This window comes from Bombina bombina, chromosome 2 (genome assembly GCF_027579735.1).
Source record: "Bombina bombina isolate aBomBom1 chromosome 2, aBomBom1.pri, whole genome shotgun sequence".
NCBI classification, from domain to species: Eukaryota; Metazoa; Chordata; class Amphibia; order Anura; family Bombinatoridae; genus Bombina; species Bombina bombina.
The window spans coordinates 14,284,844-14,309,076 of record NC_069500.1 but is presented as its reverse complement, the minus strand read 5'-3'; the positions used below and the strand labels follow the sequence as shown (position 1 = coordinate 14,309,076).

The 24,233-nt window shown below is 37.9% G+C and overlaps 1 protein-coding gene across 1 annotated transcript in view; it reads left to right on the top strand.

Annotated features, from left to right (window-relative positions):
• Positions 1-24,233, top strand: part of LOC128646842 (uncharacterized protein DDB_G0290685-like) — a 327,554-nt gene that overhangs the window by 105,800 nt on the left and 197,521 nt on the right. The window lies entirely within an intron of this gene.

Below are 24,233 nucleotides of genomic sequence, written 5' to 3'. Positions count from 1 at the left end.
ACACGCCCCCCCCTCCCCCTTCTTTTGCATATGAAAAGACCCTTTACACAAACAGGAGCAAGCTGGAGAAGGTAGCTGACGGTATTCACATAAAACTTTGGGGCTTGGTTAGGAGTCTGAAAATCAGAGCAATGTTATTTAAAAATAAGCAAAACTATACATTTTTAAAAAAACAACAACTTTATGGGCTATATAAATAGATCATCTACAAAACATTTATGCAAAGAAAAAATGAGTGTATAATATCCCTTTAATTACCAAACCATTGACCATATTTCTCGGCTCCACCAATCTGCCTCTAATCTCGTATTCATTATTTGGACTATAATAACAACAAGTCCAAAAACACAACCAGCTCTTTTTAATTCATCAGAATATAAAAAAACAACAACATGCTGTTGCTTAAATGCCCTACCCTTAGCCTACAACTATTGTCTCCCTAACATTACACATTTGCCTAATTCCTGCCCCCCTGCCCTCATGTTGCTTCTCACTATACATCAGTATGATGACCAAACCATAGACATTGCTGCTCCCACCACAATCCTTAGTATCTAATACAGTAATTCTTAACCAAGCCGCACATATTAATATAGTAAAGCTTCATAAATAAATGAAAGCAATGTGTTTTCATGTTTCTCCCTGGAAAAAAACAACCGAAAATTAACCCAGATTGGCGCTACATACTTTCATCACTGTCTTTAACTTTGTCAAGTATAATAATATTTTATGATTAATATCTTCTATATGATTAATATCTTCTATTCATCTTCAGACAATCTCAAATAATTTTCTACTTTTAATTCTCTTCTGTAACCTCAAAACCAACTGTGCCTTTAAACCCCTTACAATCCATTATAAAAATTATATCTTTACAGAGACAAAAAAACATATAGAGTAACTTCCAGTCATTATGTATGAGACAGTAGCAGAAGAGCTATTGATATTCATTAGATGTTCCCACCTTACAACATCTCCATCTTCCTATTTAATCACAACTTATCTATCTCACAGCTACTTATATCATAATCATAAATCATCTCTCAAAGCTTTCTGAGATGGTTTTCTTTTGTCCTAAATTGTCTTTAGTGTTTAAATTAAACAGATTATTTTTAGAAGAGGGGTTACTTATGAGTTTGGCACTCACAGTGCCAGTGAACACATTTAGAAATTCTAGAGCCTGAAGAAAAATGATATAATCTACTGGTATTTTGTGAGTGAACCACTTTGATTTAACAATAAACTATTTGTAGCCTCTCTTTCTCATTATACAGACTTCTCAACTGACCCTATTTGAGAGGGGCCATCCCTAATTCATATGTCTCTATTTGCAGAATTCCTCTTAGTTCCATCCATTGAACACCCAGACACAACCATGGACTCCCCATACACATCCACTGACCACCCAGACACACTCACAACCCTGTCCACTAACCAGTACCACATATGATCCCACCCTTCCAAATACAGTTCCACCCATAAAATGGTGAAAGGCCCCCATCAACCTCCTGATTTCCTGATACCCAGTCACAAATGTTGGGAGGTATGCATTATATATGCTCATTTTTGTGTTTCCTTCTTGTAATTTGCACTTTGAACAAGTTTTTGGAGGGATTTTGGTAGCTACGCTGTTATATCCTTAAAGTGAAGTCTAATTTTGTGATCTTAAATTTGTAACCATACTTTTGTTGTTTTCATACATTGCTTGGATTGCAATTTTCATGTAAGCACGGTGAGTCAGGGGCTTCCAGAAAGGTTGCTCAGTTTGGTAGAGGTCAAAGACCAGACTTTAAAATTGTTTTTAAAATCCTACAAAAATCCTTGAAAAATCTGCATTTGGTGGTGAAACGTACATCGGGTTTGGTGAAAAAGATAGAGCCACGAGGAAGGGATAAGATGGTACATACTATAGGAATGATTCAACTCTTCTATTTCATGCTTTCTTTCATGCTACCTGTCAGATTCCCTGATGTATGGCTATTTGTACACTTATAGGTAATTGATTTTAAATTGTTTTAAATAAATATAGATTTTTTAGAATAGATTTGGAGACAAAAAAAAAATATTATGTTTCCTTAGAGCTAACGTAGCTCTAACGAATGTGAGTTCTTTTACCTATCTAAGTAGGAATTGTTATTTGAAAATTGCTACACTATGAATCTTTGTTTCTACTTTATTCTTTGAGGATTCAAGCCACCTATGAAGAGATCTAATAAAAAGGATGATTGGTTTAAACCGAAGGATTTAATATCCAACACAGGGCTAGATTACAAGTGGAGCGCTATTTTTTTTAATTTTTTTTTTTTTTAAATAATCTTTTATTGAGATTTTTAGAAATAACAACATAACAAGCATGTTCATTCATAGTAAATATAGATGTACAAGCTTTAACCAGATTAATATAGGTAGTAAGCATACAATAAATGGTGTGGTCAGTAGGTCACTAGAAAATGGAATGTGTACATGAAAACAAATGGGAAGAACATATAGGTATGAAATCTCAATTTTCTATTATATACTCTCTATAGTATAGAAGAGGTCCCTTTTGTACCCCAAGCACACTTAAATATTAAGGAGATGAGAGTTGAGAAAATATATAGCAATGATATAGGTATATGATGTTGTATATATTATGTTGGGGCCCCATCATGGACCCCTAAATATAAAGGTAATAGTATGTCATATTTTAGTACTCAGCGGGTAAACACTGCTTAATATTTAGCATATGAAGACAAAAAACAAATATATAGTACAGGTGGCCCTCGGCTTACGCCGGTTCAATTTGCGTCGTTTCAGAATAACAACTTTTTTTTTCAGTCATGTGACTGCTATTGGAAAACTTTGGAAAGCAATGCACTAATTGAAATAGCCAGTAGGTGGACTGAAATTAATCTGTGTACACAGAGCAGACCAGAGCTATCGAGCAACAAGCTCTAGCCGCCACTTTCCTATTATCTTCCTGTCCAGCTGCTTGAGGTGAGGGTGCCCAACTGCTTAATAAGTCCAGACTGAAATGCATAGAATAGGTGCAGACCCAATATTATCTAACATGCTAACAATGCAGAGATCTGATTGCAGAAAAAACATAATTTATGTAAGAACTTACCTGATAAATTCATTTCTTTCATATTGGCAAGAGTCCATGAGCTAGTGACATATGGGATATACAATCCTACCAGGAGGGGCAAAGTTTCCCAAACCTCAAAATGCCTATAAATACACCCCTCACCACACCCACAATTCAGTTTAACGAATAGCCAAGCAGTGGGGTGATAAAGAAAGGAGTAGAAAGCATCAACAAAGGAAATTTGGAAATAATTGTGCTTTATACAAAAAAATCATAACCACCATAAAAAGGGTGGGCCTCATGGACTCTTGCCAATATGAAAGAAATGAATTTATCAGGTAAGTTCTTACATAAATTATGTTTTCTTTCATGTAATTGGCAAGAGTCCATGAGCTAGTGACATATGGTATATCAATACCCAAGATGTGGAGTCTTCCACTCAAGAGTCACTAGAGAGGGAGGGAATAAAACAAAAAACAGCCATATTCCGCTGAGAAAATAATCCACAACCCAAAAATAAGTTATTTTCACTTTTGAAAGAAAAAAACTTAAATCATAAAGCAGAAGAATCAAACTGAAACAGCTGCCTGAAGAACTTTTCTACCAAAAACTGCTTCCGAAGAAGCAAATACATCAAAATGGTAGAATTTAGTAAATGTATGCAAAGAGGACCAAGTGGCTGCTTTGCAAATCTGATCAACTGAAGCTTCATTCTTAATAGCCCATGAAGTAGAGACTGATCTAGTAGAATGAGCTGAAATTCTCTGAGGCGGGGATTGACCCGACTCCAAATAAGCTTGATGAATCAAAAGTTTCAACCAAGAAGCCAAGGAAATAGCAGAAGCTTTCTGACCTTTCCTAGGACCAGAAAATAAAACAAATAGACTAGAAGTCTTCCTGAAATTTTTAGTAGCTTCCACATAATATTTCAAAGCTCTTACCACATCCAAAGAATGTAAGGATTTCTCCAAAGAATTCTTAGGATTAGGACATAAAGAAGGGACAACTAATATTGTTAGAATTCACAACCTTAGGTAAAAATTGAAAAGAAGTCCGCAAAACTGCCTTATCCTGATGAAAAATCAGAAAAGGAGACTCACAAGAAAGAGCAGATAGCTCAGAAACTCTTCTAGCAGAAGAGATAGCCAAAAGGAACAACACTTTCCAAGAAAGTAGTTTAATGTCCAAAGAATGCATAGGTTCAAATGGAGGAGCCTGTAAAGCCCTCAGAACCAAATTAAGACTCCAAGGAGGCGAAATTGACTTAATGACAGGCTTAATACGAACTAAAGCCTGTACAAAACAGTGTATATCAGGAAGTATAGCAATTTTTCTGTGAAATAAAACAGAAAGAGCGGAGATTTGTCCTTTCAAGGAACTTGCAGACAAACCCTTATCCAAGCCATCCTGAAGAAACTGCAAAATTCTAGGAATTCTAAAAGAATGCCAGGAGAAATTATGAGAAGAACACCATGAAATTTAAGTCTTCCAAACTCTATAATAAATCTTTCTAGAGACAGATTTACGAGCTTGTAACATAGTATTAATCACTGAATCAGAGAAACCTCTATGACTTAGAACTAAGCGTTCAATTTCCATACCTTCAAATTTAATGATTTGAGATCCTGATGGAAAAACGGACCTTGAGATAGTAGGTCCGGCCGTAACGGAAGTGGCCAAAGCGGGCAACTGGACATCCGAACCAGATCCGCATACCAAAACATATGTGGCCATGCTGGAGCCACCAGCAACACAAAAGACTGTTCCATGATGATTTTGGAAATCACTCTTGGAAGAAGAACTAGAGGCGGGAAGATGTAAGCAGGTTGATAACACCAAGGAAGTGTCAGCGCATCCACTGCTTACGCCTGAACATCCCTGGACCTGGACAGGTATCTGGGAAGTTTCTTGTTTAGATGAGAGGCCATGAGATCTATCTCTGGAAGACCCCACATCTGAACAATCTGAGAAAACACATCTGGATGGAGAGACCACTCCCCTGGATGTAAAGTCTGGCGGCTGAGATAATCCGCCTCCCAATTGTCTACGCCTGGGATATGCACCGCAGAGATTAGACAGGAGCTGGATTCCGCCCAAGCAAGTATCCGAGATACTTCTTTCATAGCTTGGGGACTGTGAGTCCCACCCTGATGATTGACATAAGCCACAGTTGTGATATTGTCTGTCTGAAAACAAATGAACGGTTCTCTCTTTAGTAGAGGCCAAATTCTCTAAAATATTTATTGGTAATCTCACCTCTTGAGATTTCCAAGCCCCTTGTGCTGTCAGAGACCCCCAAACAGCTCCCCAACCTGAAAGACTCGCATCTGTTGTTATCACAGTCCAGGTTGGGCGAACAAAAGAAGCCCCTTGAACCAAACGATGGTGATCTTTCCACCATGTCAGAGAGTGTCGTACATTGGGATTCAAGGATATTAATTGTGATATCTTTGTATAATCCCTGCACCATTGATTCAGCATACAAAGCTGTAGAGGTCTCATGTGAAAACGAGCAAAGGGAATTGCGTCCGATGCTGCAGTCATGAGACCTAAAACTTCCATGCACATAGCCACTGAAGGGAATGACTGAGACTGAAGGAGCCGACATGCTGCGACCAATCTTAAACGTCTCTTGTCTGTTAGAGACAGAGTCATGGACACTGAATCTATCTGGAAGCCTAAAAAGGTGACCCTTGTCTGAGGAATCAAGAAACTTTTTGGTAAATTGATCCTCCAACCATGTTTCCGAAGAAACAACACTAGTTGATTCGTGTGAGATTCTGCAGTATGTAAAGACTGAGCTAGTACCAAGATATCGTCCAAATAAGGAAACACCGCAATACCCTGTTCTCTGATTACAGATAATAGGGCACCCAGAACCTTTGAAAAGATTCGTGGAGCTGTTGCTAGGCCAAATGGAAGAGCAACAAATTGGTAATGCTTGTCTAGAAAAGAGAATCTCAGAAACTGAAAGTGTTCTGGATGAATCCGAATATGAAGGTATGCATCCTGCAAGTCTATTGTGGACATATAATGTCCTTGCTGAACAAAAGGCAGAATAGTCCTTATAGTCACCATCTTGAAAGTTGGTACTCTTACATAACGATTCAAAATTTTCAGATCCAGAACCGGTCCGAACACATTTTCTTTCTTTGATACAATGAATAGGTTTGAATAAAACCCCAAACCTTGTTCCTGAGGAGGAACTGGCATGATCACCCCTGAAGACTCCAGGTCTGAAACACACTTCAGAAAAGCCTGAGCTTTTACTGGATTTACAGGAATGTGTGAGAGAAAAAATCTTCTCACAGGAGGTCTTACTTTGAATCCTATTCGATACCCTTGAGAGACAATGCTCTGAATCCAATGATTTTGGACAGATTTTATCCAAAAATCCTTGAAAAACCTTAATCTGCCCCCTACCAGCTGAGCTGGAATGAGGGCCGCACCTTCATGCGGACTTAGGGGCGGACTTTGGTTTCCTAAATGGCTTGGATTTATTCCAATTTGAGGAAGGCTTCCAACTGGAAGCAGATTCCTTGGGAGGAGGATTGAGTTTTTGTTCCTTATTCTGAAGAAAGGAACGAAAACGGTTAGAAGCCTTAGATTTACCCTTAGGTTTTTTATCCTGAGGCAAAAAAACTCCTTTTCCTCCAGTGATAGTTGAAATAATAGAATCCAACTGAGAACCAAATAAATTATTACCTTGGAAAGAAAGAGATAGTAATCTAGATTTAGATGTCATATCAGCATTCCAAGATTTAAGCCACAAAGCTCTTCTAGCTAATACAGCTAAAGACATGGATCTAACATCAATTTTGATAATATCAAAAATGGCATCACAAATAAAATGATTAGCATGTTGTAGTAGGCGAACAATGCTAGATATGTCAGAATCCAATTCATGTTGCGCTAAATTTTCCAACCAGAAAGTTGATGCAGCCACAACATCACCCAAAGAAATAGCAGGTCTGAGAAGATGACCTGAATATAAATAGGCCTTCCTTAGATAAGATTCAAGCTTCCTATCTAAAGGATCCTTAAAGGAAGTGCTATCTTCCATAGGAATAGTAGTACGTTTAGCAAGAGTAGAAATAGCCCCATCAACTTTGGGGATTTTTTCCCAAAACTCTATAGATTTTGCTGGTAAAGGATACAATCTCTTAAACCTTGAAGAAGGAATAAAGGAAGTACCTGGCTTATTCCATTCCCTAGAAATCATATCAGAAATAGCCTCAGGAATAGGAAAAACACCTGGAGAAACCACAGGAGGTTTAAAAACAGCATTTAAACGTTTATTAGACTGAACGTCAATAGGACTGGTTACCTCAATATCCAAAGTAATTAACACTTCTTTTAATAAAGAACGCATATACTCTATTTTAAATAAATAAGTAGATTTGTCAGTGTCAATATCTGAGGAAGGATCTTCTGTTTCAGATAGATCCTCATCAGAAGAGGATGAATTATTATGTTGTTGGTCATTTGAAATTTCATCAGCTAAATGAGAAGTTTTAAAAGACCTTTTACGTTTATTAGAAGGTGGAAATGCAGACAAAGCCTTCATAATAGATTCAGAAACAAATTCTTTAAAATTTACAGGTATACCATGCACATTAGAAGTTGAAGGAACTGCAACTGGCAATGTACTATTACTGATAGAAACACTATCTGCATGTAAAAGTTTATCATGACAACTATTACAAATGACATTCGGTGGAATAATTTCTACAATTTTACAACAAATGCACTTAGCTTTTGTAGAACCCATGTGTGAGATATGTAAGAGGATTCTTACTTTATGTGCAGTGGATAGCAACTGTAGATCACGGTAATTTGAATGTTAGAATGTTTCACTTAAGTCTCTGTGCTAATATAGTAGATATGCCCAGACTGACTGTAGTGAGTTTGATTTGATCTTCAAATAATTCCTTCTATTTGTTGGTTGACTGAAAGTAAATGATGCAGTTTAGGAGCTTAGACTTGAAAACTTAACTAGTGCATATAGTGTTAGTTAGTGTCCAGTCTCAATCCTAGAAGTCACTGCAGTTATAAAGTCAATTGAAATTAAGCAAACAAGAAATTAAAGTTCTTTAGTACCAAGATTGCACAAGTAAGTAGGGTCAGCAAGTTCACAGTGTAAATGTTAGCTATACATTCAATGAAGTGAGTAGGTAATTGCTGTTCAGGCACAGAGTATACAAAATTACAACAGAGAGTTTTGATGCTGCAGCTTACAAGCCTGTCTCCTTAGTCTCTATGGAGTGAGTGACAGCCTGATTCCATGTAGGACAACCCAGAAGGGGCGTGGCCAATGTCCGTTACTGGAGCAGCTCAGAGAAAGTAGTTGAGAGTTGTGAGCTGTAAGCAGCTTACACTCTAGATGTAGGGATTAGATTTTACCTCAGAGCTCTGGGTGTATCCTGATGTAGTTGCTTGCACGGAGCCCGGTGGGAGTGGCTAAGTTCCGCTCACAACCGGAACGCTTCCTTCAGTAGAGGGTCTGGCACAGCTTCTGTAGATATGTGGTAGTGCTCCGGTGTAGAAAGTAACCCGTTGCTGAGAGAATTACACAGCGAGAGTTCAGGGTGAGTATTTATTCCTTGCAGCTCATATGTGCTGGATTGCAAACAGCAGCTTGTAGTGTGGTTAAGTGGAGCAATAGCTTGTTATTTTGATAACGGCAGCAGAAGCTTGTCACACAGGTTCTCATAAAGCAGAAGTAGGATAGTCTTTAATTTTATACCAAACGGTTTAGGCAATTTGGTCCTGGGATAGGAATATCACAGGTCTTAGGCGTAGTATCTAGCTTGAAACTTCAATAACTAAGCACCTGTTTAAGGTGCACAGAAGCCTTAAATAGGGGAGTGGTGTAGCTGAGCTGAAATGTTTAGGTGAGAGAGAAATCCTGGAGTGGAATCCTGACACCATGTCAGGCAGCAATGTTCCAGCAGAAACTTCAGAGACAGGATCGGATTGGGACATCTTGCTCAATGTAAAAGAAAAAACAACATATAAAGCAAAATTATCTATTTCCTTAAATAACAGTTTCAGGAATGGGAAAAATGCAAAAGCATAGGCCTCTTGATAGAAAAGAAAGCAGGAGGCAAACAACAATGGGGTATAGAAATAATGAAGAAAAATTGGCGCCAAGTATGACGCACAACGTAACGTAAAACTTTTTTGGCGCCAAAAATGACCGGAAATGACACACTTGCGTCACTAATGATGCCGCCGTATGAAAGGTCTCGACGTCACGTATGACGCCGGAAATGAAGAAGTTGCGTCAAAAACGTAATTTCCCGCGCCAAAAAGTTTGCGCCAAAAAATGACGCAATAAAGCCTAACATTTGACGCACCCGCGGGCCTAATACCCGCAAATGCAAAAGTAGTCAAATTGAAAAAAGACTAAACCCCAGGTAAGAAACAAATTTCTTAAAGTGTTTATATTCCCAAATATGAAACTGACAGTCTGCAGAAGGAAATACATGAACCTGACTCATGGCAAATATAAGTACAATACATATATTTAGAACTTTATATAATTTGCATAAAGTGCCAAACCATAGCTGAGAGTGTCTTAAGTAAATGAAAACATACTTACCAAAAGACACCCATCCACATATAGCAGATAGCCAAACCAGTACTAAAACAGTTCTTTAGTAGAGGTAATGGTAAATTTGAGAGTATATCGTCGATCTGAAAAGGGAGGTAGGAGATGAATCTCTACGACCGATAACAGAGATCCCATGAAAAAGACCCCCGTTAGGGAAATCATCGTATTCAATAGGTGATACTCCCTTAACGTCCCTCTGACATTCGCTGTACTCTGAGAGGAATCAGGCTTCAACAATGCTGAGAAGCGCATATCAACGTAGAAATCTTAGCACAAACTTACTTCACCACCTCCATAAGAGGCAAAGTTTGTAAAAACTGAATTGTGGGTGTGGTGAGGGGTGTATTTATAGGCATTTTGAGGTTTGGGAAACTTTGCCCCTCCTGGTAGGATTGTATATCCCATATGTCACTAGCTTATGGACTCTTGCCAATTACATGAAAGAAATGCAAGTAAAAAACGTTTTTGTTCATTAAACTTTGATGATGATGCAGTCTGTTGTGTGATTATTTAATTAGGTGCTGTTAGCAAATGTTTTTGTTCATTAAACTTAGTTTGATGATGATACAACCTATATTATTAGGTTTATAATGCTGTTTAGCATTTAAAGTCTTTATTTCAAAGCTTTAAAAATAATGTATTAGATGTTACTTATGACAATTTTGAGAGGGGCCTGGAACCTAACTCCCTCACTTCCCATTGACTTACATTATAAACTGGGTTTCAATTTACAACAGTTTCGATTTACAACCATTCCTTCTGGAACCTAACCCCGGCGTAAACTGAGGGCTCCCTGTATTTGATAATAGAAACCACTTTAACATATACAAAGCACTCATCTTAGTTAAGATAACGTGTAGTATAGAGAATATGTTTGAATAAAACAGTATACTATAAGGAAACTCTCAAAGCAACTAAACATCTGGAGGTGGTGGCATGGCCCATCTAGCTCTATGTAGCACACATATGTCATTGTATACTATAGAACCTTATTATTAATATATATATTATGTCATTGGTGGTATCACTGAAGAAATTTAGCAACATCTGTACTTCTACATAAATATGAGCCCAGAGTTGACTGTATATATATATCGCACTCTGATTTGGTAGGAAGACTTAGTATAACTTTAAATTAACAAGCTCCAAGTAGGAAAGCAGGCTAACCTAATTATTCCATAGTTTACTAACTGCTGTTAACTGCTTATGTTAGAACCCATGTTCTCAAACCAGAATTATCACAGTAGAATCCAGGTAACTGTTAAAGTAAATCAATCAAATCCCTAACCACCAAGGCTGTTGCATGGTTCTGGAGAGATCATTCTCACATGACTAATAGGATATAGCAGGTGTGTATTCGCCGTGACTCAGTTCTATCCAACTAATCGTATTAAACATATATGGCCAATGGGGGGGGGCGGAGCCTATTCTTGGAGCGGCAGGATGTGTCTTGATGAAGCTCCTGCTTACATTTTACCAAATTTGGTTTTTAATCTAATATAACTTTAATTTCTGGGAATATAAATAATCTATATACTGTGCTAGAGATAAGGAGCGGATAAAACGACAGGGCTGACCTGTTCTTCAAGTAAGCCACGCATAACCTTGGATGACCAGGCCTTAAACGACTCATAAACGGAAAACTGTGTGACTGCAGCTGTCGCATACACCCCCCCCAGACTGGGTTAAAAAGTACGCAGATACTGGGGGCGTGTCCGAGCAGCGTACCTAACAGGACGCATCTACTATCAGCTCTAAAGGATTTCTCTGCAATCCGCCGATTTAAGAGTTCCTAACAACGAAAACATCTCTACATTACAATACATAATAGTCACTACAGCTGCGGTGATTATACAGCACCATTTATAAGTTGTTTTTATGATACTGGAGCCGTAGTCCGGACGAACAAGACCAAAAGGCGGCGGCCTGTTAATAGGTAACGACCTCCCCCGGCTCCTCCGGGTAAACAGTGCAGGCAGCGGGAAGCTGCCTTACTGACTCTGTTAATATCACAGCACACGGAGTTACATGAAGATATACATTAGTGGAACTACCTCACTGTCCTTTTCTTGAATACACAGTACAAGGAGAAGATACTAGCGCATACGGCATTTATCACCGTATAATCAAGATGGCCACCTTGGGAGAAGCAGAAGTACAAGACGACTTCCAAACAAGATGGCACAGGTTTGAACTTTTATGCCAACAACTAATTGACAAGGCGCCGTATGAAATCTTAATGGAGCGCCTTTCCCCTGTAGCCGCTGACAGCACTGAAACGATCCCTCATGACACAATCTGCAAGCAGGAGGAGACTTCAGTAACCACCCCAGCATGCGAAATTCAGCGGTTCACGCTGGCTGTGGATACAGCAACTGACCCAAACACAGCACCACTGGATCAGAAGTACCTTATAAAGTACGAGACCGCAGACACATTTAGTAGGTCCACCGAGTCCCAGTGGCTGAGAGGGCATAGCTTAATGGCGATCGCTGGAAGAAGCCCCGGGGGGGATCCCCAGGAAGCCGCAGTTGGGTTGAAATTTTTACACGCACTAGCGACTGTGCCAGTCTCACCCGACCTATTCAATTTACTCTCAGATGCAACCCATGCAATGATGGACATTCCTCAAGTCATACAAGATACCGGGCTCACATTTCTCCTTTTCCTGCCTTCACAGAGTCACTCTCCTAACGCTCTGTTCAGAGACTTACACAATCATGTGGAGGAGATCCCTAACGGGTAAACAAAGCTGGGGGCTTAACATCATTTGGAACTCTGGCTTATAAAGTGCAATTATTTAACCAAGTTATAATGTTATTGATGTCTCAGCCATTGTTTTCTGCTTGCAGGTTTACGTTAACAGCATTTTGAATTTACGGTATGTAATAGATAGTAACTATGGCGCCTCACATGGCCCCACAAGAAAGCTTGTTGATAATAAGTTAGTAAGTCTAGCTATACATGTCATTGAGTTTTTAGCCCCAGATTGATGTTCTAACACTGCCAGGTCCATGAGTTAGCAATAAAAGTGCACTCTCAACATTGTATACCCACACGGCACACCATAGTATATATTAGCTCGGTGGCCTGCGGCCGGGGCAGCGAGCGTATTAAATTATACTTCCCATTTTATACTGTGTCGTGGGTCTTAATATTAATCATATTGGACAAAACGTGCACACCGAAGGGCAGCAACATGCACTCATACATTTTACTTATGGGCCACATGATTCGATTACTATGGAAACCTGGTCGCTGCATATAAGTTACTGGGCAATATTAATAATTTAAATTTCCAGATCTGAAATATAAGGGGCAATAATTGATATAACATTCATAGTGCTAAGTTGTCATTCTCCATAACACAAACTACAGAATTTGCTCATTGTATTCTTTCTTAAATTTATGGTGGAAGGTTAGTCCATGTCAGTTTCTCCTGAATAATTAACTCTCTGTGTATATGTTACATATCTTTATCTTTGTTTTTCCTTTTATTTTTGAATTAAATATGAACCCCTGGACTTTTTTCAAGATCTCAGTCAAGGCCCAAGAGTGGTCTAGCTTGCTTCTTTTTTTTTCTCATTAGGGGTTGAAAAATGAGGACTATCACTATCACTGTGCCATGGAAGTTTGATGTACTGCATTTTTTATGTGATATGTATTACTTTCTAGATATGATTGTATATATCTCTTTTTCCTCAATAAAAAAATTATAAAAAAAAAAAAAAAAAGTACGCAGATACTAAATTTACCATGGAGCCCAACTTCTACAAAATAGCATAGGTAGCATCTCTACTAAAGGTAAAGAGACGCACTAACCTTAACACTACCCAGATACCTGTTTGCTGACCAGAGTATCTCGAGGCATATGAGAGTGATCAACTGGGAATATGGATATGCCCAGGCGCCAACCAACGGAGGCAGGTATTTGTAACACACAGGAAGGGATATAGGATCAATTTATTACATACAATGTAAATAGAACAATAAAAAACAATATAAACCAATATTTCATGGATCCATGATGGTTTTCACAATGAGGTTAAAAACAATAAAAGTTATAAAAATCACAGGTGAGTGTCATAAATATGCACAGATTAAAATGTATATATATGTGTGTATAAAAACAATGGTAAACTCTCTAGAGTTGAGTACAGAGATCAATGGGGAAAGTCCAAAACTGAAGTAATAAAGATAGTTAGAACTGCCAAAGAAACAAGTGCAGAAACAATTATGCTGTAGTGGAATCCAATGGGTGTAAAAATGTGGGAAAGGTGAAAAAAATGAGCAATCGAAGAGGTGATGAAAAAATGATGGAAAAAAATCTGTGTTAGAACATCAGATGCGTGTCAAAAAATATATAATATATCAATCCAAAAAAATATATCAATCCAAAAAATATCAATCTAAAAAATGAGATGAAATGAAAGTGTGAAAAAACTCCTTGTGCAAACTAGCGTGTATAAAAACGGAGATGTAAAACGTCAATTAGTAACAAAAATAGAATGAAAATGTCTGCGTCCAATAAAACAAAAATGCCAAGAAAAACAGTTGGAGAAAAGTGCTAACAACAAAAAAAATGCTAACAACAAAAAACTAAAAACCTTTTGAAAGTCTATTCAACTTGATAGATGTAAGTATCACCAAAAAGACGAATTTTGATTGTAGTAAATGACACAAAGGTCGTGAAGAAATGTATCTAATGATGGGCTTTGGTACAAAAACGATCTCTTCCTAAAAGAACAGAAATAAATATAGTGTAGATGGTACAACAATAACAAATAAATAGAGTAAGGCTTACCAGTGTCTACGCGTTTCGGCCCGTATTAGGCCTTTCTCAAGACTGGTGTTTGAATTCTGGATGTGTGCCTTATAAAGGGTGTATGACCCTTGAGTAAATAGTTAATTACTTCCGGTTTATAATCTTCCGGTTTATCCGTATATTGTCAAATGATCTAATTTTTCCACTTTGTATTTGATTTCCTTACATCAGGTTATATTCTCATATGGTGCTTTGTAAGAAATAGTATTTCTAATGTGCTCCGAATAAAGTGTGTTTATTTTTTCTCCGAGTATGTGGTGACGTCACTTCCGGTTAGAGACATATTAGGCATATCGTTTGATTTATACATCAGTTTGAGTTTGAGTGTCTAGTTGTAAATAAGAGTGCTTATAAACACTTAGCTCTAATAATTGTAAAGAGGGTATATCGGGAGATCGGTTTACGTTATTCCCTTATACTTCAGGTCTGATTGACTCTGATTGGTCATGACGTCACGAGTTGAAGCGTCATTGATTGGGCAGGGGGTGTCTGATATTCAGACACTTTCGAGTAAACTAAGCTCATTGGCCAATTTGAGGGTGTTGTCAGTATTCAGTGTGTCCATTGGAGTGGATGTAATGTTTACATCGTAAGTTTCAGCAAACATCTTAGTTACTGATTCCGGCTTGTCATTTGATCTCTAAATCTCTAATAAAGTATTTGTCTTTAGTCTCTAATGAAGTATTTATCTTTAGTAGTTTGAGTGAACTAGAGGGAAAGGGGTATTTTTATCGTTCCGTTATGTGGTAATGGTAAAAAATGTCAGTCGTGGGTAATTAAATCAAATGCATCAACATCCATATGTTATCTAGTCGTATGAACCAATAAAATCCTCAAAGGCAAATATAACTAAAGTTTGAAGAGACTGATAAAAAATGTGTATTGGCTGTTCCAATAGAATGCGAGCTCAATCTGATTGGCTGATTGGATCAGCCAATCGGATTGAACTTGAATCTGATTGGCTGATTCCATCAGCCAATCAGAATTTTCCTACCTTAATTCCGATTGGCTGATAGAATCCTATCAGCCAATCGGAATTCGAGGGACGCCATCTTGGATGACGTCCCTTAAAGGAACCGTCATTCGTCGGGAAGTCGTCGGCCAGGATGGATGTTCCGCGTCGGCGGGATGAAGATGGATCTTGAAGAAAGAAGATTGAAGATGACGCTTGATAGAAGACTTCAGCCGGATGATGGATCTCTTCAGCCCCCGCTTGGTTTAAGACTTCAGCCGGATGATGGATCTCTTCAGCCCCCGCTTGGATCAAGACTTTAGCCGGATGATGGATCTCTTCAGCCCCCGCTTGGATCAAGACTTCAGCCGGATGATGGACCTCTTCAGCCCGATGATGGACCTCTTCAGCCCCCGCTTGGGCTTGGATGAAGACTTCGGAGCCTCTTGTGGATGGATCGGTGATACCCGGCGTGATGAAGACAAGGTAGGAAGATCTTCAGGGGCTTAGTGTTAGGTTTATTTAAGGGGGGTTTGGGTTAGATTAGGGGTATGTGGGTGGTGGGTTGTAATGTTGAGGGGGTATTGTATGGGTTTTTTTACAGGCAAAAGAGCAGAATTATTTGGGGCATGCCCTGCAAAAGGCCCTTTTAAGGGCTGGTAAGGTAAAAGAGCTTTTCAATTTTTATTTTAGAATAGGGTAGGGCATTTTTTTATTTTGGGGGGCTTTGTTATTTTATTAGGGGGCTTAGAGTAGGTGTAATTAGCTTAAAATTGTTGTAATCTTTTTATAATGTTTGTAAATCATTTTTTTATTTTTTGTAACTTAGTTCTTTTTTATTTTTTGTACTTTAGTTAGTTTATTTAATTGTATTTATTTGTAGGTATTTTATTTAATTAATTTATTGATAGTGTAGTGTTAGGTTTAATTGTAGATAATTGTAGGTATTTTATTTAATTAATTTATTGATAGTGTAGTGTTAGGTTTAATTGTAACTTAGGTTAGGATTTATTTTACAGGTAATTTTGTAATTATTTTAACTAGGTAGCTATTAAATAGTTATTAACTATTTAATAGCTATTGTACCTAGTTAAAATAAATACAAAGTTGCCTGTAAAATAAATATTAATCCTAAAATAGCTACAATGTAATTATTAGTTATATTGTAGCTATATTAGGGTTTATTTTAAAGGTAAGTATTTAGCTTTAAATAGGAATAATTTATTTAATAAGAGTTAATTTATTTCGTTAGATAAAAATTATATTTAACTTAGGGGGGTGTTAGGGTTAGACTTAGCTTTAGGGGTTAATACATTTATTAGCGGCGAGGTCCGGTCGGCAGATTAGGGGTTAATACTTGAAGTTAGGTGTCGGTGATGTTAGGGAGGGCAGATTAGGGGTTAATACTATTTATTATAGGGTTTTTGAGGCGGGAGTGAGGCGGATTAGGGGTTAATAACTTTATTATAGTAGCGGTGAGGTCCGGTCGGCAGATTAGGGGTTAATAATTGTAGGTAGGTGGCGGCGACGTTGGGGGGGGCAGATTAGGGGTTAATAAATATAATATAGGGGTCGGCGGTGTTAGGGGCAGCAGATTAGGGGTACATAGGGATAATGTAGGTTGCGGCAGTGTGTGGTCGGCAGATTAGGGGTTAAAATTTTTTATTAGAGTGGCGGCGATGTGGGGGCACCTCGGTTTAGGGGTGCATAGGTAGTTTATGGGTGTTAGTGTACTTTAGAGCACAGTAGTTAAGAGCTTTATGAACCGGCGTTAGCCCAGAAAGCTCTTAACTCCTGGCTTTTCTCTGCGGCTGGAGTTTGGTCGTTAGATTTCTAACGCTCACTTCAGCCAAGACTCTAAATACCGGCGTTAGATAGATCCCATTGAAAAGATAGGATACGCAAATGGCATAGGGGGATCTGCGGTATGGAAAAGTCTCGGCTGGAAAGTGAGCGTTAGACCCTTACCTACACGACTCTAAATACCAGCGGTAGCCCAAAACCAGCATTAGAAGCCCCTAACGCTGGTTTTGACGGCTAACGCAGAACTCTAAATCTAGGCGTAAGTAAGAATTGGTAAAAACTAGCGTATATAACCAGCGTAGTATTTATTTTAAAATAATAAATTACAATAACAACACCCAAAATACTAAAATACTTTAAATATTATAGGGAGTGCAGAATTATTAGGCAAATTAGTATTTTGACCACATCATCCTCTTTATGCATGTTGTCTTACTCCAAGCTGTATAGGCTCGAAAGCCTACTACCAATTAAGCATATTAGGTGATGTGCATCTCTGTAATGAGAAGGGATGTGGTCTAATGACATCAACACCCTATATCAGGTGTGCATAATTATTAGGCAACTTACTTTCCTTTGGCAAAATGGGTCAAAAGAAGGACTTGACAGGCTCAGAAAAGTCAAAAATAGTGAGATATCTTGCAGAGGGATGCAGCACTCTTAAAATTGCAAAGCTTCTGAAGCGTGATCATCGAACAATCAAGCGTTTCATTCAAAATAGTCAACAGGGTCGCAAGAAGCGTGTGGAAAAACCAAGGCGCAAAATAACTGCCCATGAACTGAGAAAAGTCAAGCGTGCAGCTGCCAAGATGCCACTTGCCACCAGTTTGGCCATATTTCAGAGCTGCAACATCACTGGAGTGCCCAAAAGCACAAGGTGTGCAATACTCAGAGACATGGCCAAGGTAAGAAAGGCTGAAAGACGACCACCACTGAACAAGACACACAAGCTGAAACGTCAAGACTGGGCCAAGAAATATCTCAAGACTGATTTTTCTAAGGTTTTATGGACTGATGAAATGAGAGTGAGTCTTGATGGGCCAGATGGATGGGCCCGTGGCTGGATTGGTAAAGGGGAGAGAGCTCCAGTCCGACTCAGACGCCAGCAAAGTGGAGGTGGAGTACTGGTTTGGGCTGGTATCATCAAAGATGAGCTTGTGGGGCCTTTTCGGGTTGAGGATGGAGTCAAGCTCAACTCCCAGTCCTACTGCCAGTTTCTGGAAGACACATTCTTCAAGCAGTGGTACAGGAAGAAGTCTGCATCCTTCAAGAAAAACATGATTTTCATGCAGGACAATGCTCCATCACACGCGTCCAAGTACTCCACAGCGTGGCTGGCAAGAAAGGGTATAAAAGAAGAAAATCTAATGACATGGCCTCCTTGTTCACCTGATCTGAACCCCATTGAGAACCTGTGGTCCATCATCAAATGTGAGATTTACAAGGAGGGAAAACAGTACACCTCTCTGAACAGTGTCTGGGAGGCTGTGGTTGCTGCTGCACCCAATGTTGATGGTGAACAGATCAAAACACTGACAGAATCCATGGATGGCAGGCTTTTGAGTGTCCTTGCAAAGAAAGGTGGCTATATTGGTCACTGATTTGTTTTTGTTTTGTTTTTGAATGTCAGAAATGTATATGTGTGAATGTTGAGATGTTATATTGGTTTCACTGGTAAAAATAAATAATTGAAATGGGTATATATTTGTTTTTTGTTAAGTTGCCTAATAATTATCTACAGTAATAGTCACCTGCACACACAGATATCCCCCTAAAATAGCTAAAACTAAAAACAAACTAAAAACTACTTCCAAAAATATTCAGCTTTGATATTAATGAGTTTTTTGGGTTCATTGAGAACATGGTTGTTGTTCAATAATAAAATTAATCCTCAAAAATACAACTTGCCTAATAATTCTGCACTCCCTGTATAGTGATAGTGAGGACGTCTCCTCTAATGAACGTAATGATCCGGATCCTAAAAAAGTCTCTGGTTAAAGTCTCTCAATACCACCTAATTGTATTGATCAGGTTGATGCAATGTAGTAAGGTATGTGTAATGCAATGCAGTTAGGTTTGTATTCAGCTTGACGTATCAGCTTGAAAGTAGCAACATCGGTATGTATATAGTAACAGTGACCTTCAAGTATCCGCTAGTTATACTATACTAGTTCCTCTGCCGTTGATTCCTGTCAACTATAGAAACCTGCAGCCTCTTTTGGATCACGCAACCTCCAGTTGTGAACCAAACCTTGATGCGTGTTGTATACAGTGGATATCACTCCTCCACGTATCCGGATAAAATGGATTGCTTGTTAGGTTCCTTTTGAGTAAATATGTCACTGGACAGATCCCACGTGAATAGCAGTTAAACAGGGCTACCGGATTCTTGTAATCTTGTTTAGCGGATACTTTTGTTTATCAGATGTATATTATGAAATGGTCTTCTTATACTCTGCGCAGTTCTGCTGGTCTAATAGTCCATAGACCCCTTAGGATATTGTGGCAGTGTTTAACCTGTAGCTAGGCTTTTTTTAAAACTGATTTCATTGGGGATACGATCCAATGGGTATTTACCAATCATATGTTCCAGATGTTACCTGTATTTAAGGTGGTATTAATTATTTTTTATATCCTTTACCTGTCAATTGATTTAAGGAGGTATTGACAAATTGACCTTATAATTGAATTTCTTGCAAAGACTCAAGCTGTAATATTGCTAATGAATAAAACAATTTGAATAGAAGTTAATAGAAGTTAAAAACCACAGCATTTATATTGAAAGCATTATATATAGTCTTTATAAAACTTTATCCTTATTAAACCCGGTGAGTGCCTTCCTTTTTGCGATATATATATATATATATATATATATATATATATATATATATATATACAGAGTTATTGCATACATATGTATATAAAACATTTCTCATTTATTAATGTCCTCCCCTCCACTATTTTTTTGACTTTCTTAATTACCCATAATAACCCAAATAAGAGAAATTATTTTTGTGTACTTTTCTAAAGTGTTCATACAGATGGGTTTCCTGTTCACCTTTCTCTATGTTCCATAGGTGCTTTTGGATGCGAGTATGGAGAAATCTCATTGTTTCCCCTAAATACTGTAACTTACATGTACATTGAAGAATGAATAAATTTGAAACCCAAATACACATAAACCAATTCATTTGAAAACTAACATTAAAGATGTACTTCCTGAAACATTCAATAGAAAGAGAGATGAATATGACAAGACAAAACATTAACCTAACCCCTAATATCATACACACAAATCTTAAACCTAGATCTACTTTCCATCCCCTTCAGGATAAGGGTAGTCACATATAAACCTTTGAAAACATGTTGCAAAGAGATCTGGCTAAGTATAATTATACTAATCACAATATCAACTATAATCTTAGCAGGAATGAAAAAGTAATGTTAGATAACCACAAAAACAATAGAAACATTACGATAAAACCAGCAGACAAGGGAGTAGACAAGGGTATCATAGTGATGGACACAGAGTATTACCTCAAAGAATCAAATAGAATATTAAGTCAGACTAATTACAAGGAACTCAAACTAAACCCAATAAATAAGATAGCAGAAAAATTTAAAATATTACTCACAGAAGCTAAAGAGAAAGCACAGCTATGTAATGTAATGTAAATTATTTTAAAATACTTTCCAGCACTTTTTAAACAAATTTTTTTATGCAAACTATTTTTTACTTAATTAGCCCTTTTAGAATATGCACAGATCTCAACATGTTTTATGGCACTTTAAGGTACCACTAATAACGCATTTTATTAGTGACTATAAGGTGATGGAAAGAATAGTAAGAAAACACTGGCACTTGATAAGTGATGACCTAATTTAAGGAGATACAATAACAGAAAAACCACATTTCATATATAAAAGGGCAAGAAATATGAAGAGCATTCTGGCCCTTAGTGAATTTACTCAGAGAAGCAAGAAACAAGATATAGATTTGAAAGGAAAACACATTTTAGATTTTTATCCGTGTTACAGTTGCAAAGCCTGCAAACATAGCAGCAAAATTAAAGAGATACAATCAGTAAGCAATGATTATAAACATAAAATCACTGAAACTATAAGGTATCTTTTAAGAATGTTATTACTGCATAGCATACATTTTGTGTGTTAATAGGAGTGGATTATGCGTACTCCGAATATCTACCCATTATAGGTATTCCGGAATTTTGCCCTGGAAATAAGCAGGAGGTTTATAGATCATGGGCCAGAAATGGTCTAAAATGTATTTATCAACTACTAATAGAAAATAGTGATGTCGCGAATAGTTCGCCAGCGAATAGTTCCCGGCGAACATAGCTTGTTCGCGTTCGCTGTGGCAGGTGAACATATGCGATGTTCGATCCGCCCCCTATTTGTCATCATTGAGTAAACTTTGACCCTGTATCTCACAGTCTGCAGACACATTTCAGCCAATCAGCAGCAGACACTCCCTCCCAGACCCTCCCAGCACCTGGACAGCAGCCATTTTAGATTCATTCTGATCCTGCATTCTTAGTGAGAGGAGGGATAGTGTAGCTGCTGCTGATTTTATAGGGAAATTGATAGCTAAGCTAGTGTATTCAGTGTCCACTACAGTCCTGAAGGACTCATCTGATCTCTGCTGTAAGGACAGCACCCCAAAAAGCCCTTTTTAGGGCTAGAACATCAGTCTTTTTTTTTTTTGCCTGTGTAATTTTGACTGTGAAACATCAGTCTGCTAGTGTAATCTAATTGCAGTTGCCTGCCTGCCAGCGTGTGTGCCAGGCCCCCTTGCCCACAGTGCCACCACTCATATCTGTTGTAACAGTAGTGTAAATGTAAAAAAAAAAAACTTTTTTGACTGTTAAACATCAGTCTGCTAGTGTAATCTAATTGCAGTTGCCTGCCTGCCAGCGTGTGTGCCAGGCCCACTTGCCCACAGTGCCACCACTCATATCTGTTGTAACAGTAGTGTAAATTTAAAAAAAAAAAACTTTTTTGACTGTGAAACATCAGTCTCCTAGTGTAATCTAATTGCAGTTGCCTGCCTGCCAGAGTGTGTGCCAGGCCCACTTGCCCACAGTGCCACCACTCATATCTCATATAAATGTGTTAGTTATGCAAAACTGGGAAATGGGTAATAAAGGGATTATCTATCTTTTAAAACAATAACAATTCTGGTGTAGACTGTACCTTTAAACGTGGAGTTTGGTCTGTCACTGTGAAGCGGGCGTAACCCTTACAACACCTGATCGATACAACATCATACCTGATGTTTTAAAGCACGTTATTTCAAACAATTTAGGAATGTTAGGTGATTTATGCCCTTTATGGCTTAAAACCAGACTCTGCATCAACTATGTAATTTTCCATGGGAGTTTTGCCATGGATCCCCCTCCGGCATGCCACAGTCCAGGTGTTAGTCCCCTTGAAACAACTTTTCCATCACTATTGTGGCCAGAAAGAGTCCCTGTTGGTTTTAAAGTTCGCCTGCCTATTAAAGTCAATGGCGGTTTGCCCGGTTCGCCCGTTCGCGAACAGTTGCGGAAGTTCGAGTCTGACGTTCGCGAACCGAAATTTTTAGGTTCGCGACATCACTAATAGAAAATCGACAAGTGGCTTCTTTTGAAACCTATCTCAACAGTTTAATCTGCCGAATAAGAATTTCTATGCATATTTGCAAGTTAGACATTATATTAGCTCTAGGACTTGGTATGATACTGAGGTTCCCGCATGGTCAGATATTAAAACGTGTATTTCTATAACTAAAATTAGGGCTCCTTCAATTTCCCTATTATACAGTATAATGTTGAATAAACAAAGTCAATCTTTTGTAGAAAAACTTTGTAACTCATGGTTACCATATTTTCCAAATATAGATAGGGAAAAAATTAAAGCAAGTTTTAGTGCATTAGATAAATGCCGAATATCAAACAGCTGGACAGAAACACACATTAAACTTATTAATAATTTTTATTATGCACCCGCCAAAATGGCTAGAATGTATCCTGCTCAGACTTTCTTTTGCCCACGTTGTACATATATAAATGCAGATATACGGCATATCTGCTGGTCATGTCCCAAGATTCAGCAGTTTTGGAGGAAAGTGGCCTTCTGGCTTAATAAACTATATAAGGTGAATATTTTGTTTGAATTAGAGGATGTCATCTTCCTTAATACATACGATAATAACGGCCCTCTGCATAGAAATATTTTAAACACTATAATACTGTTGATTAGACAATTGATAGTCAAGAATTGCAAGGCAAAAAAGGCACCAGGTTTCTCTCTCTTTATTAAAGAAGTCCAAACACAAATAGTGTTTGAATCTTTTCATTTAAAGACAGCAAAAGAAAAGGAAATTAAGAAATGTATGATAGGTTGGCTCCCTATAATTAAAACATATCCAATATCTATACAGAAACATATGTTATATCCGTTTCTGACTTCGGATAGTTTTGCTGATCTGGCTATTCTTGGTGAATTTCCAGTAGCTTGGATAGTAGGATATAGGTATTAACGATTATCTGTTCCTTGAGGGGGGGGGGGGGGGGGAGAGAGAAAGTGTTTTCCCTTTTCCTTTTTTTTTTTTTTCTTTTTTTCTCTCTCTCCTTTTTTGTTTTGTTTTGTCTATGTCAAATACATTGTCAGTACTAAATAAAAGATCTAAAGAGAAAGAAAGGAAAAGATGGTGGCTAAATATATATAGTACAGCAGGAAACTATTTGATGTTATTAGATTATTATTAGGATCAAACATTTATTGTACAAACAAAATATATACTTTATTGTTATAATGCAAATGAATGGAAATCTATTAGGAGTATTTATCTCTCGGTGTCTTGTACCGGTCTGGTTGTGTTTTTTTGTTTTGTTATTTTTCTTCTTTCTTTTATGATAAAATAAAAAAAAAATGCCAGCAATGTAATTTGAAATCATAAATGTATGTT